The sequence below is a fragment of the Haliaeetus albicilla genome, chromosome 12 (genome assembly GCF_947461875.1).
Source record: "Haliaeetus albicilla chromosome 12, bHalAlb1.1, whole genome shotgun sequence".
Lineage (NCBI taxonomy): Eukaryota > Metazoa > Chordata > Aves > Accipitriformes > Accipitridae > Haliaeetus > Haliaeetus albicilla.
The window spans coordinates 28,221,480-28,233,865 of record NC_091494.1 but is presented as its reverse complement, the minus strand read 5'-3'; the positions used below and the strand labels follow the sequence as shown (position 1 = coordinate 28,233,865).

General features: G+C 41.7%; 1 protein-coding gene and 1 long non-coding RNA gene across 2 annotated transcripts in view; one reads left to right on the top strand and one right to left on the bottom strand.

The window, feature by feature from the left end:
* Window positions 1-7,091: 7,091 nt before the first annotated feature.
* On the bottom strand, window positions 7,092-12,259 carry LOC138688099 (uncharacterized). Its single transcript, XR_011327166.1, has 2 exons — window positions 12,142-12,259; window positions 7,092-11,242 (listed from the first exon to the last, which is right to left on the bottom strand). It is a non-coding gene; the product is annotated as an uncharacterized lncRNA (long non-coding RNA).
* Window positions 11,410-12,386, top strand: part of CTDSPL2 (CTD small phosphatase like 2) — a 45,868-nt gene continuing 44,891 nt past the window's right edge. Inside the window, exon 1 of the mRNA XM_069798724.1 lies at window positions 11,410-11,428. The gene's annotated coding sequence lies outside the window, so the exon portion shown is untranslated. The remainder of the gene's footprint in view (window positions 11,429-12,386) is intronic.

The window sequence follows — 12,386 nt, the reverse complement described above, 5'->3', positions numbered from 1 at the left end:
GTGTGCTAGACCTGCTGCTTCCACCCCTTGGAGCCTGTGAGACTTTGGGTCAGACAAGTTACTGAGAAGGTGCCTGAGGTGAAGTTTCTGACAAATGAGCTGCCCTTTGATAAATGCCTACATATATGCTCCTGCATGGGTGTCAGCAACTTTCTGTTGTTACGAAACAAATTAACCTGGTTTACAGTGAGGAATATATACTTGGGGCAGATGCTGATGTTCACACGCAGCTCAGTTTTCAACAGATCTTGTGACTGTACTGACAGCCTGGTGTTACCTTTCTTTCCCAGTAATGTGATGGGGAGATACAGAATGAAATTTTATTTTAGCTTCTTGTCTTCTAGCATATTAAACCATTTCATGTTATTTCTTTGAATCTGTACAAGTGTGGTGCTTTTGAAAACAACAGACTGAAACCACCCCTTGTAGATAAAAAGCAGAATGCTCTGTTAGCACTCGGGGACCATTCTTTATGTGTTGACCATCTTGAGTGAGATCGTAAATGATGTGAAGGATTCCTTACCGTGTTTCTGTTCATTCTGATTTTCCCTGTACATAGGTTACTTCTGTATATGATACAGAATGACATCATCCAGCATTTCTAGACAAAATCATTAGATAACTGATGTTGGGAAATAAGTGAATTTTATAATCATAGTCTTGCTGTAACTATTACATGCATAATCAATTTCTTATTATGTGTAACTTCTCTTGTTGTTTTCTTGTATGCCACAGGCTGTCTCTTACTTTGTATTTAGAATAGTCCCACACTAAATTTCTTTTGGTCTAATGATAGTAAAAATTAAAACATTCATCCTAGATTTCAGCACCTTGCTAAACCCTTGCCCTTTAACTGCCACATTGGTTGCCTCACTTCTGCCATGAACTGGCCTGGAAGGGACCACAGAAAGCTCCCGATACACCCCTGCCTTGCTGTTGTCTGCATGTGGTTTCAGCAAGGCTTAGGTAGTTCAGATGGCACCAGCTGCACCTCCACAGCAAAGGGCTTGGTTTGTGACACTGCAGTGACTGAAAGGTAACAAAATACTCTGCATCTCCCTTTCCCAGGAAACATCCCTAAGTCTGCACCCACCTTACAGGTTAAAATTGGTTAGGCGAGAGGAGAAAAATTAATGGGCTTTGTACTGTTCGAAGATGGTAAAATGGCAAGATACCAGCCCAGATGGACACTTGGTGTCCACCAGTACACTTACTTACTTCTTGTGTTTTTCTGTTCTATCGCTTGAGAAATTGACAGAGTTTTACAGCTTCTGTCATCATCATCCAAGGAAGAGTTATGAAGGAGAGACACAAGTGTCTGTCTTGGAAGAAAATTTCATCGCTGGTTTGGTTGTGTCTCCTTGGCAGAAGGAGCAGTGCTGCTGCTGGTGCACCCACAGCACTCAGCGAAGTTTTGACAACAGGCAAATGCTACTAGCTCCCTTTTGAAAAGCACTGGGAGAGTCAGACAGCAAACTGTACGCATGAACTGTAGGCTTGTTTTGCCTCTGTGTTTTGGGAAAGTATTTGGCTTAAGTACAGCCCATATAGAAACACAGTTTGATCTTAGTGGGTATCCTTTTAAGGAATCTAATTTAGGTCACTAAGCACTTTACCCTTCATTATTTAGTGACCCAATGTTTAAAGAATTTTATTTCTAAGGGGAATTGTTCTGTCAAACAAATTCCACTTCAGTTAAAAAAAAAAAAAAAAAGTCTGTGTTCTTTTGGGAAACTGCCAATGTTTTGAAAGCAGTGTTCCTTGCTTTTTTGTTTTGTTTTGTTTGTAGGTGGCTTTGTTACAGCTGTTTTCTGAGCTCTCTCCCCTCTCATGCACACATGGCTCCTGGTGCTTCGTCCACTCTCCTGGTCAGTCCCTTTCTCTCATTCAGGCCTGCCGTTCTGCCTCACTGCCCTCCTCCTCCTCACACAATGCCAGCAGTCTCTTCTGGACTGTGTTCACACTGGGTTCTTCCCTCACAGCCCTGGTGTGCAGCAGGATGCTGCAACATCTAACCACTGCTTGAGCTGAAAAATAAATGTCTGAATAATCAAGCTGAAGATGCAAGGCAACAAATAGAGGCATCTTCCATTTTTCAGGAATTCCTGGAGCCCCCTGTCCTCCACTTCAAGTGAGATGTGTTCTTTGTCCAATATCCTGGGAAGCAACAAGTCTCATGAGTTTAATCCTATTTTTTAATGCTGTAGCAATGCTGAACTGAGGTAACTACTTTGGCTGTAAGTGGGCTATTCCTAAAGCAAATGTCCCCAAAGGCAAACAAAATAGCCCCCCAAAATGGGGTTGGCTTCATTTTTACATGCTGCTAAAGATTACAAACTCACAAATTAGCAGTTCTGTGTTTCAGGAGCCAATTTGTGTTTTTTTTTAAAAGCGTAGTTTGCCAACTAGCTGAAATCTGTAGTTCTCATCCAATACATATTTCACCTCTTTTGAGGAAGGTGGAGGCCTAAAGAAGTGATAAAACCATGACTGCCTTCAAGTACATAGAAGAGCATGTGCTGAACAAAATGCAATAAATGCATGTTTGCCTAATAAAGGTCTATCAAACACTAGCTCACTTTTCAAAAACATTAATCTAAAATATTAATCACCAATCTGTTGTTTCGCATGACTATACCTAATATATTCAAAAGACAGGTTCTGTTCAGCACCACTGTTGGTGTTTATGACTAAAAATGAGAATGACTAACCTATCTTGACTTTGTTTTTTAAAATGTAATTTTGAAATCCCTATGCCATTTCTGCTGAGCCAATACCTGTTTCCATGGAAATAGCAGCATACAAAACGTTGACATATTTCAGAGAGTGCGAGCTACTTAAACATCTGCTTCCCTGAAACCACCAGCTAGACTTTAAAATAAAACTGGCTCTCACATTTAGTGGAACTGGTTTACAAGAAAAAAATCAAACAAAGCATCTTTATATAACAGCCCAGCCCAGATCTTTTTAAACAATATATCAGATAGCTAAAGCAGCAGCTCCTCATTGAATTCATGTTTTAAGGCTCATGTTATAAATAACTCTTAATCTACATGGCAATGCATTTAAGGAGTCTCTTAAAAAAAGTAGCTAGTAGGACCAACAAACCTTTTTGTACATTTTCATCCAATTTTCATATACGCTTTGAAGTGCTTCACGTTGCCTTACAATTCTGCATTGCTGAGTGCTCAGCACTGTCAGTGAGCAGGAAATTTCTAAGTGTGATAAAGATGAGCACCTACTTCTCACCAAAGCCTAACTTCCAGCCATGGTGGTGAGAAAGCCAGTACTGAAGACAGAATTCAGACTAGATTTACTTATCAGCAATCACTTTAGCCAGCCAGGCACGTTGCCCTTCTAGAAGCCATGTTAGCTGAATTTTAATACAACTCTTTAAATTAGAAGGAAAAAAAAAAAAGCATCAGCTGATAAAAGGGGTAGTAGAGCATACTTGATTTTGACTGCACCAGAAAACAAAATTATTTCAGTTATCCCATTTTTTTCTAGAATGATTTCTGATTAGTTCATTCTTTTCCCTAAGCTTACTTTTTAAGCCTATAAAGAGTAACAGCTCTACCCTCAAATAACCCTGCAAACATGCACCAAGCTGGGTTAAATATAATTATTTGAAGATGGGCTTCCTACTGACTTGAGATTAAAGGGAAACGGAAAAAGCACTATTCAAAAGCAACATGAAAATCTATTTACTCTCTTCTGTTTTTCCCCAATCTACATCTGAGCAACCTGCGTGAACTTGTGAGACACTGGTGGCCAACAGCTTCATTCTTTCTTAGAGACATCATATATTTTGAAAAGTGAAAAACATTTAATTTTTACAAGGTTGAAGAAAACAGGACATTTGGAGTAAAAAGGACCTTTGCCAATAAACCCTGATTTTTCCCTCTGCTTCCAATTCTTTACCACCCCCCCACCCCTTAAATTAGCTTTTCCCCTGCCAGAGGACAGCATGGCTAAAGGACACCAAACTCGGCCCTTGACCTAAGCCAGAACTCCCAGCAGCATAATTAACTGTTCCCTCTTTGTTGTGCTCATCCAAGGCAAGTGTCTTTAAGCAAGACAGAAACCTTAGGGATAAAAATTAAAATAGCTTTTAAAAAAGTAAAGCTTGGAAATCTTATCTGGCTAAATGTACAGAAACTGGTGTTTTATGAAAACATTAGACAGCATATGATACAACATTTTTGATCCCATTTAAGTGTTAAGAACCACGATTGTTGACATTAATTATTATAACAGAAAAGTCATATGCTTCTTGCTTTGTAAGCTATGCATTCTTAACTCTTTCTGGCATGTTGTCTAGATATGTAGCTCTGTATGCAAGGGTAAGAGAGGGATTATTCCTGAGCATGCAGAATTTCATCTGTTAATAATCTTCACAGAAAAACTTAGGAAATTGGACAAGAGAGAACAAATTATCTTGCGCTGTGTCTAACAGACATTTTTTCAAATGTGAAAATCACAGCTCTAAATGGGAGTGTATAAGTACACAGGAAGGACACTCACATCAAGTTTCTCACTTTTTTGAGTATCTAAAAAAGCTATTTTTAAAACATAAGGAACATCCTAACATGATACATTTTCCTTTTGTATTTGTACTTTTCTAAGTGACTGCCACAACATCTGAATCACTGTCAGGGCTCGCAGTGACTACACACGTAGTCTGAATTATCCACATCATTTTGCAATACATCATCATATTGCAAAAGTTTTATTAAGGGGTAACCCAAAGACTTTATTCTGTTTCATTCCTTACACTTAGTTTTTCAATCTACTAATCAAAATCATACTGAAAGATATAATAAAATGGAAACCTAGTTATTTGGAGAACAGAAGACAGACACACAAGCAGTAACTCTTAGCAGCACTAAGCTGATTTCAGGTAGAAAGGCTTTGATTCATACTACTCAACTTTAGGCACTTAGGAAGGATAATTTGTGAAATGTCCAATTGTTCTGGGTTTGTTATTATGGTTTATGGGAAGGAACAGGCTCCTCCAAATAGAGATTCAACTCTCCCTCCTCTTTTCCATGGAATACAGGAGTGAGGGGCTCCTGATTTAGCCATCTAGGCTAACTGCCCGAAGCAAGGCAGGATCAATCTGGCAACATGAAGGATTGAACCCGTTCAGATCTTGCTTTAGTAAGATCATTTTGTTGGGCCCAATTTACAATATCCTTAGTAAGGGCATCCAGCAAACCAACTTCCATCAAAGAAATGCATACATCCTTCAAAAAGGGAGGCGCAAGAACTATTTCTGTTCTGAAAGCATGCATGTATTTGGAAGTTTTCCATGTAATTTGACCCTCTTCTACTTCCCTCTTGTGCCATTTCAAAAGCCAAGTACAGTAACTACCGCTGTGACTGCCAGGTCCCTGTAAGCAGCGTAAGCACCTACTGCATCTCCATGCTGTCTGAAGTTGGTCTGATGTCAACCAAGAAGTTTTAGGGTGGGTGAAACCTGTGTTCAGAAATGCTGGCGATAATTCCATTACCTGTCTCCAAAACTTACTAGAACTGAAAAGCTGTGTGGGTTAAATAAAGTAAATGACTGTTACAGGTAGTACTTGGTGTAAAGGTATGAGGACAGCTGGCCAAACGGCAGACATGTGGATGTCTTCCTTCTTTAGGGACAAGAGGCAAACCCCAGATTTTGGCATCCAGTAGAATAATGGGGTAATTAAAAATGTAATACAGACTGTGGCAGCAGGGTTATTGCATGAATTGCTTTGAATGTATTGTGAATTATCTGCATCCATTTAAACACGGTGATCTCTACTAATTTTTTAATTAAAGAATAAACACTTTACAGCTTCAAAGCACAGTACAGATATAAACTAATCAACATATAACAACTGTGTGAGGAAGTTTAGGAAAATACTGTATTCCTCAGATACCGACAGCTGATACCATATCAAAGGCCAAGAAAATTCTTCCAATTGTCCCATTTCCTAAAGATTCCAAATGCAAAATTACAAGAGAACAAACCACCTATACACTTTGCATAAATAACCAAACTTTTAAAACCCCAATTATAAAAGGCTGTAGTTTAAAAGCATTCACAAGTCCATGTAAATGAACGCCGTGATGCCAAAAATATTCTGCCCAAGGTTAAACTGAGAAAATACATATTACTAAGTCATTTTTGATCAGCAAGTGATTGCAGTACTTTGTTTTTATGCCCAGCCCCGAAGAGAAATCCGACTTGAAGAGACATTAGCATACAAATGGGATATGAACTTTCAAAGCTTATGCAACTGTTACTCCATTACAGACAGCTCAAATCAATTAGGTTGTTAAAAATGAGAGAATAAATCTTTGTTTCAGTTTAAAATATGAGTACTCCCTGATACCTCAGAGACATACATGACATTTGAAGCTGGTAAAAATTTAGCTTGTTGAGGAGGGGAAAAACAACCCCAACCAGAATTCACTTAATGTTCTCTGTGCCACTGTTATTCTCCTCCGTCCCCTCCTCCTTGCTTCAATGTTCCTTTCTCTCTCTCTCCCCCCAAAAAAGTGATGGAGAGGAGACGACTAAATTTTCCTAAGATGATTTGATTCAGTCTTCAAACGTAGTAAGTGTGAAATTAGAGGGGTGTTTATCCTGCTTAGTGGGAAAAACCTCAGCATAGCCATGACTACTTAAATTCCAAGTACCTCTGTAACGAACACAAGGAAAACAATTAACAGTAAGCGGAAGACTTTGCTGCCAAGACTGAAGGATGATTTCAGCAAGTATGAGAAATGCAGGCACCTGCAATGAACAGTCAAAGAAATAACTAAATTTATTCTAGTTAGTCCCAACTGTCCACTTTTGTAGGTTTTCAGTTAACAGGCTTTGCCAAAGCTTTCTCAAAGTTACATGGATCCCACAAAAGCCTATTTTAGTTTAAACATTAGGAAAACCAAACAAACTGATGGGTAGTATCTCGCCAAAAAGTAAAAAATGGCCCTATATGAAACAAATTAAAAATAACCACATTTTTCAGAGCCTTAATAGCTGCAAAGAACATTCTGCTTAAAATACTTTCAAGACTAAAGCAACAAGATGAAAACAGATACTAAACAACTAATGGTGTATATATTTTATTAAATGTTATCATTTTACATTTTCATATAGACAAAATCATAAACAGTGAAAAATCCAAAGCCTGCAGAACAAAAGATCTCTTGTAAGCAAGTATTTTGCAATAGAACATTAAGTGGTTTCGGTGAATCATGATTTGCCTAGAAAATACACAAGGTTGACTAGACTTTACACATGTCGTCATGCACTTCTGCTTCAGTTTAACATTAACACATGCAGTAGACCCTCTGCATAAACAATTTTTGAAAATTCGGTTATAAAATGCTATATTAAATCTCCCCACACCCCCAATTCAATATAGGACCTGCCAGAGGCCAAACCGATACTAAGAGAAGAAGAGGAGCCAGGTCTTCATCTGTCACTTTACAGTACATCCACTAACTAAGCACTTTTCTGCACACATAACAATTTACTGCTCACTTCAAACTCTCATGGATTTGCCTGAACAAATACCATGTGTGGTAGGTACCGGTGGTACGAGGAGAACTCGCCCACTCTAAAAGTTCACTCTTTCCCGAGTATCTTACAGCAACTAAAGAATTTACATACTTGCACATACCCCAACAAAGCATAAAAAACTATTTCTTCAATTTCCATATGCCACAAGAAAAGCCCAAATTTTAGTTGAACTCATGCCATTTTATTACTCTAAAACTGTGTTTTTCAGGTAGCTACAATAAAATTGTTAGTACAAGCAGTCCATTATTAAGCTTGCTCAAAAAATGGTGTGCATTATCAACATCGGTTGCACATCCTCAAAACAGTGAGTCAACAAAACTGATTAACGGCTGTCAAAATGTTCTCACATGTTCCCAAGGCAAAGAAATGTATGTAATGGAGCATACAAAAGGTTTTCTTCTATATAAATATATTTAATACCACTATTGTGTTTGCATATTGGAGAAAAGCTGGATCAAAAACCGCTGTTTTACTTGAAGCAAGGTTTTTGAGGTCCCGAGTTCTCAGCAGAATCCATTTCACTGTTCAACACCAGCCTCTGAAGAAATTCTGTATCTGACAACTTTCTACTTTATCCATACCATGGAGAATTTCAGCATGCCATAAGTCTAGCTGACAATTGCAATCCTTATTCCAGGATATATATGGGACTTTAGTAACCTGGGACCCAAGTATGTAACTTCAAGTTAAAGTTTAAGTAACCTGGGACCCTTCTTTGATGAGAAAGACCAGAATATTTACTAGGATCAAAAATCTTGCTGCAATAAACAAGAAAATGTGAGATTGGCTGCTTTATGTCACTGTGGAGAAACAGCACAGTGTTCTGCACTAGCTAGAGCTTTCCAGCAGACTCCAGGATTAAGGAGACTGTACTGCTCTAGTACGGCACTGGTTTAAGCAAAATAGAAAACCAAAACCAAAACCAATTGGGGCTATATATACCTTTTTATGAGAACACAGTGGAATTTTCAAGCCAGCCAGAAACAGAGTAACGATATTTATGCAAGAACTTCATGCCAATATAGAAACCATAATACTCTTAATTCTTCAACCTATATCAAACTCTCCCCATGTAGCCACAATGGGATTGCTAGTATGGATACTCCATGGTTTAACTTCCTAAAACTGGACTTGACCACTTGTGGATGTGTATTTCTATCCCCAGAGGATTGTTTCATGACAATCGTCAATGATGCACTGTGCTAGAGCAAACATACATAAAGGTTCATCGAAATTTGTGCTCGCCTTTGTTTCTGGAGGGGGATACAGTACCATATGAATTCTGATTCCTGTCAGCTGAAGTGTCAGCAGCGAGAACAGCAAGTCTATAGCTGTTCCTGGACAGACAGATTGGATCACAGACGTCTAGGCATGAAGGAGCAAGCATAGCTGGGTAGCTGCTTCTCATTTAAATGAAGTGCATGGTTCTATTTACCTATTAAACAAAATTTATTCCCTTCAGACAAGCAAAATAAACAACAAATACTGGATATAGGTAATTTTAAAAATATAAACCCAAACAAGAGTTGTTTTGTTTATAGAACAACTATCTCTCAGTCATGTCACAGTTGTTTTCACTTTGGCAAAATAAACTAGATTGAACTGCTGTGCTCAGAGTACCAAGTAGTATCTGCAAGAGGGATGCTGAAATACTAGAGAGAACCTAAAGGAAAACACCACCACCACCCCCCCGCCCCAGTTATCCAGGGAATTAAACCCTTTCCCCCTGAGAAAGCAAAGCCCACAAGGCAAGATTTAGGATTTTAGCTTATGAAACAGAATTCTGAGGGATGACCTGATCCCTGCACGTGGGTCCCAACACATGGAAGAGGAACTCCAGCAGTGCATGACATTTGAATCTTGCTGAGAAGCGCTAGATGCAATAGCTGGAAGTTAAACCTGAAACGAAATACAGCCCCTAACTGCAGATATTTGAAACAGCTTATCAAGGGAAACTGGTGGACTCACCAATACTTAATCTCTACAACAAACAGGGAAGTCACTCCAAAGCATGTCATTTTAAATGAGCATATAATCACAAAGCTAATGGATCAGCAAGACTTCAAAAGAGTTGAGAAGAAATCATAAAATAAAAAGAACGGCCTTTCAGATGAACATTCAGAGTATACCATTTCAAGAACATGCAACATTCTGGCAACTACACTTTTTTTTTTCCATCACTTTCTCTGTAAAGTGAAGAAAACATGCACCTAGAGTATCTCAGTCTGACAGAGTGCCTGAAATCCACTGTCAGGGGAAAAACCCACTGCTGCCAATAAACGAGCCTCTTCTTTGAGCCAAATACACATTCAAAGCTTCTAATGCTTCATGCGTATGCAGGCAGACAAGGCATTATTCAGCGTTTTTCCATTTCACACACACGTAGAGCTGATGCTCTTTTCATGGTATACATTATAATGTGGGGAACAGGTTACAGCAGGTGGACCTTTGAACTTTTGCCTTCACAGCAACGTCAAATTAGCAGTATGATTTTACATACTCCCACCTGACATGTGGCAAAGCTCGCAATCCTGCTGGTCCAATACCCTCTCCCTGACACAGCTCAGAACCAGGTAACTCGAGGAGAGCACAAGACCACTGTGGCAGACATATTTTAATATTCTGTAATGCAGAAAAGTACAGTTCTTATTCTCATAAAGATTAGTTTGAACCCTGAGTCATATGCTTTAATCTCTTTTCTAAATGTTTTTTTGGCTTTCGTTATAAATGCACTAGGCCATTTTGTTATTCATACAAATATCTGCTTGCTTTGAATCTTGCTGAATGATTTCCTCCGGCAGCTAGTTTCATTCTAATTACATGGTTTGAAAAAGTATTTCCACCTACCATTTTTCAAAACTCCCACTTTCTAAGTATCAGGGAATGTCCTTTTGGGCTTGTACTATGAGACATCACAAAGCTATCTTGCCATACTAGTTCCTCTTAATGGACTGACAAACAATCTTAATTAAGTTTTAACATGTCCGAGCCAACCTTTTTCACAGCTGATCATACAAAAAAAATTCAAGTTCTATGGTTAATGAGTGTGTTTAGAAATACTTTAATGCTTTAAAAGAATAAGACTACCTGTTCTGAATGAGGACTGCACTGTTTCCACTGCCTTTTTGTTACCTATTTTCTTAAGAAACCATGGCAAAATTAGCTTTATGTCTTCTGCTAAAGAATACTAGAGTCCTGTGATAGAATTCTAAAACAAATCTTGGCTTCACAGCAGCAGATGTAGTTCAGTTTAACAAGCCAATAAATATTTTAAGTGACTAGAGAGCTGGGACTTTTATAATATGATCCAGGTTTAAAAGCTAAGAAGGGAGTCAACAGGTACCAGAAAAAGAAAACACACAATACCTGTGTGGGTTTCTGCCTACTGCTAAATTAGAACATTCCATTTTGAGCAATACCTTGAGAAGTTATCCTAGTGTCATAACACATGTTAACCTGAGAAGTGATGATTTCTGTTTAAAAAGCTTGGTGGATAAAAGTGATCACCAGCAGAAACAAAAATGAGATATACAAGTTCAGCAGAATTCAAATTACAAATCTAGCCTCGCTACATTCTCTTGTAGTTTACTGCATGAGATGGTCAAGCTGCTTCATTAAGTCATTCAAACATGAACACACGCAGCGTCTTCAACATTTCACACCGAAAAAGGCTGCCTTAAAAAAAAAAACCAACAAAAAACAACAACAAAAAAAACAAAGGAGAAAGTGAAAATAAAGCTTCACACTAGACTCCACAGGCGTCTTAAACCAGCAACTCAAACCACAAAACTAGCACTGCCCTACGCTTTGCAAAAGAAGGTAAAGCTACATGCAGAAGCCGAGCAATCCACAACACGGCAGGTGAGGCGAGAGGGCAGAATCGGGCACACCGCCACGCCGCTTCCCCCGCGGGCGGGGAGCCGGCGGCCTCCTCTAACCGGCCGGACTGACCAGCCGAGGGGAACGTTTTCAGCCTGCCAGAAGGGAAGCCGGGCCACCCGGGCACAGGGGAGGGGGCGGCCGGAGCGGCGACCGACCGGCGGCGAGGACCGGCGGCGGCCGGAGCACCCCCGGGGCGCAGCAGCTCCGCCCGTTCGGCTGCCGTCCCTCCGAACCGCAGCGCCGGCCGCGGCCAACCCTCCCCGGGGAGCGCAGGAAAACGCTACTCCCGTCCGCAACCGCACCGCTTCTCCGCCGGGAAACACTCCTTGCCGGCCGCGGCGGCTGAGGTCTTCCCCGGCGCGCCCGCCTCCTCCTCCAGGGACGAGGCGGGGATGGGGGGGGTGCGGGCAACCGAGCCCCCCCCCCCGCCCTGAGGCTCGCTACCGGCCGGTCCCGGGACTCCCCAGCCCGCCGCGCCCCGGGAAGGCCGCCCGGCCCGGCCCCGGAGCGAGCGCTCCTGCAGCCACGCATTCCTCCGTCAGAGCCGCCAACGGCGGGTTCCCCCCTCCCCTCTGGGCGCGGCGGGACCTCGGCCGCCCCCCTCCCCCCAGCGCTCGGCGGGACCCCGCACCGCTCGCGCGCGCCCCCCGCCCTTCTCCTCACAGCTCGCCCGTCGCCTCGCCTGGCCTCACCTCAGGGCGGCCCGGCCCGGCCCGGCTCGGCTCCAAGAGAGCGAGGCGGCCGCTGCCTCCTCCGCGTGAGGCACCCTCGGCCCCGGCGCCTGAGGCGCAGCCTCTCGCCCTTGGCGGCGGCTGCCGGCCCGGGGAAGAGGCGGCCGGGCCCTCTCCCTGCACCCCCGCTGCGCGGCGGCCCTTCGATCTCCGCTCGCCCGCCGGGCCCGCCGCCTCGGGGCGCCGCTCCCCGCGCCAGGCCGCGG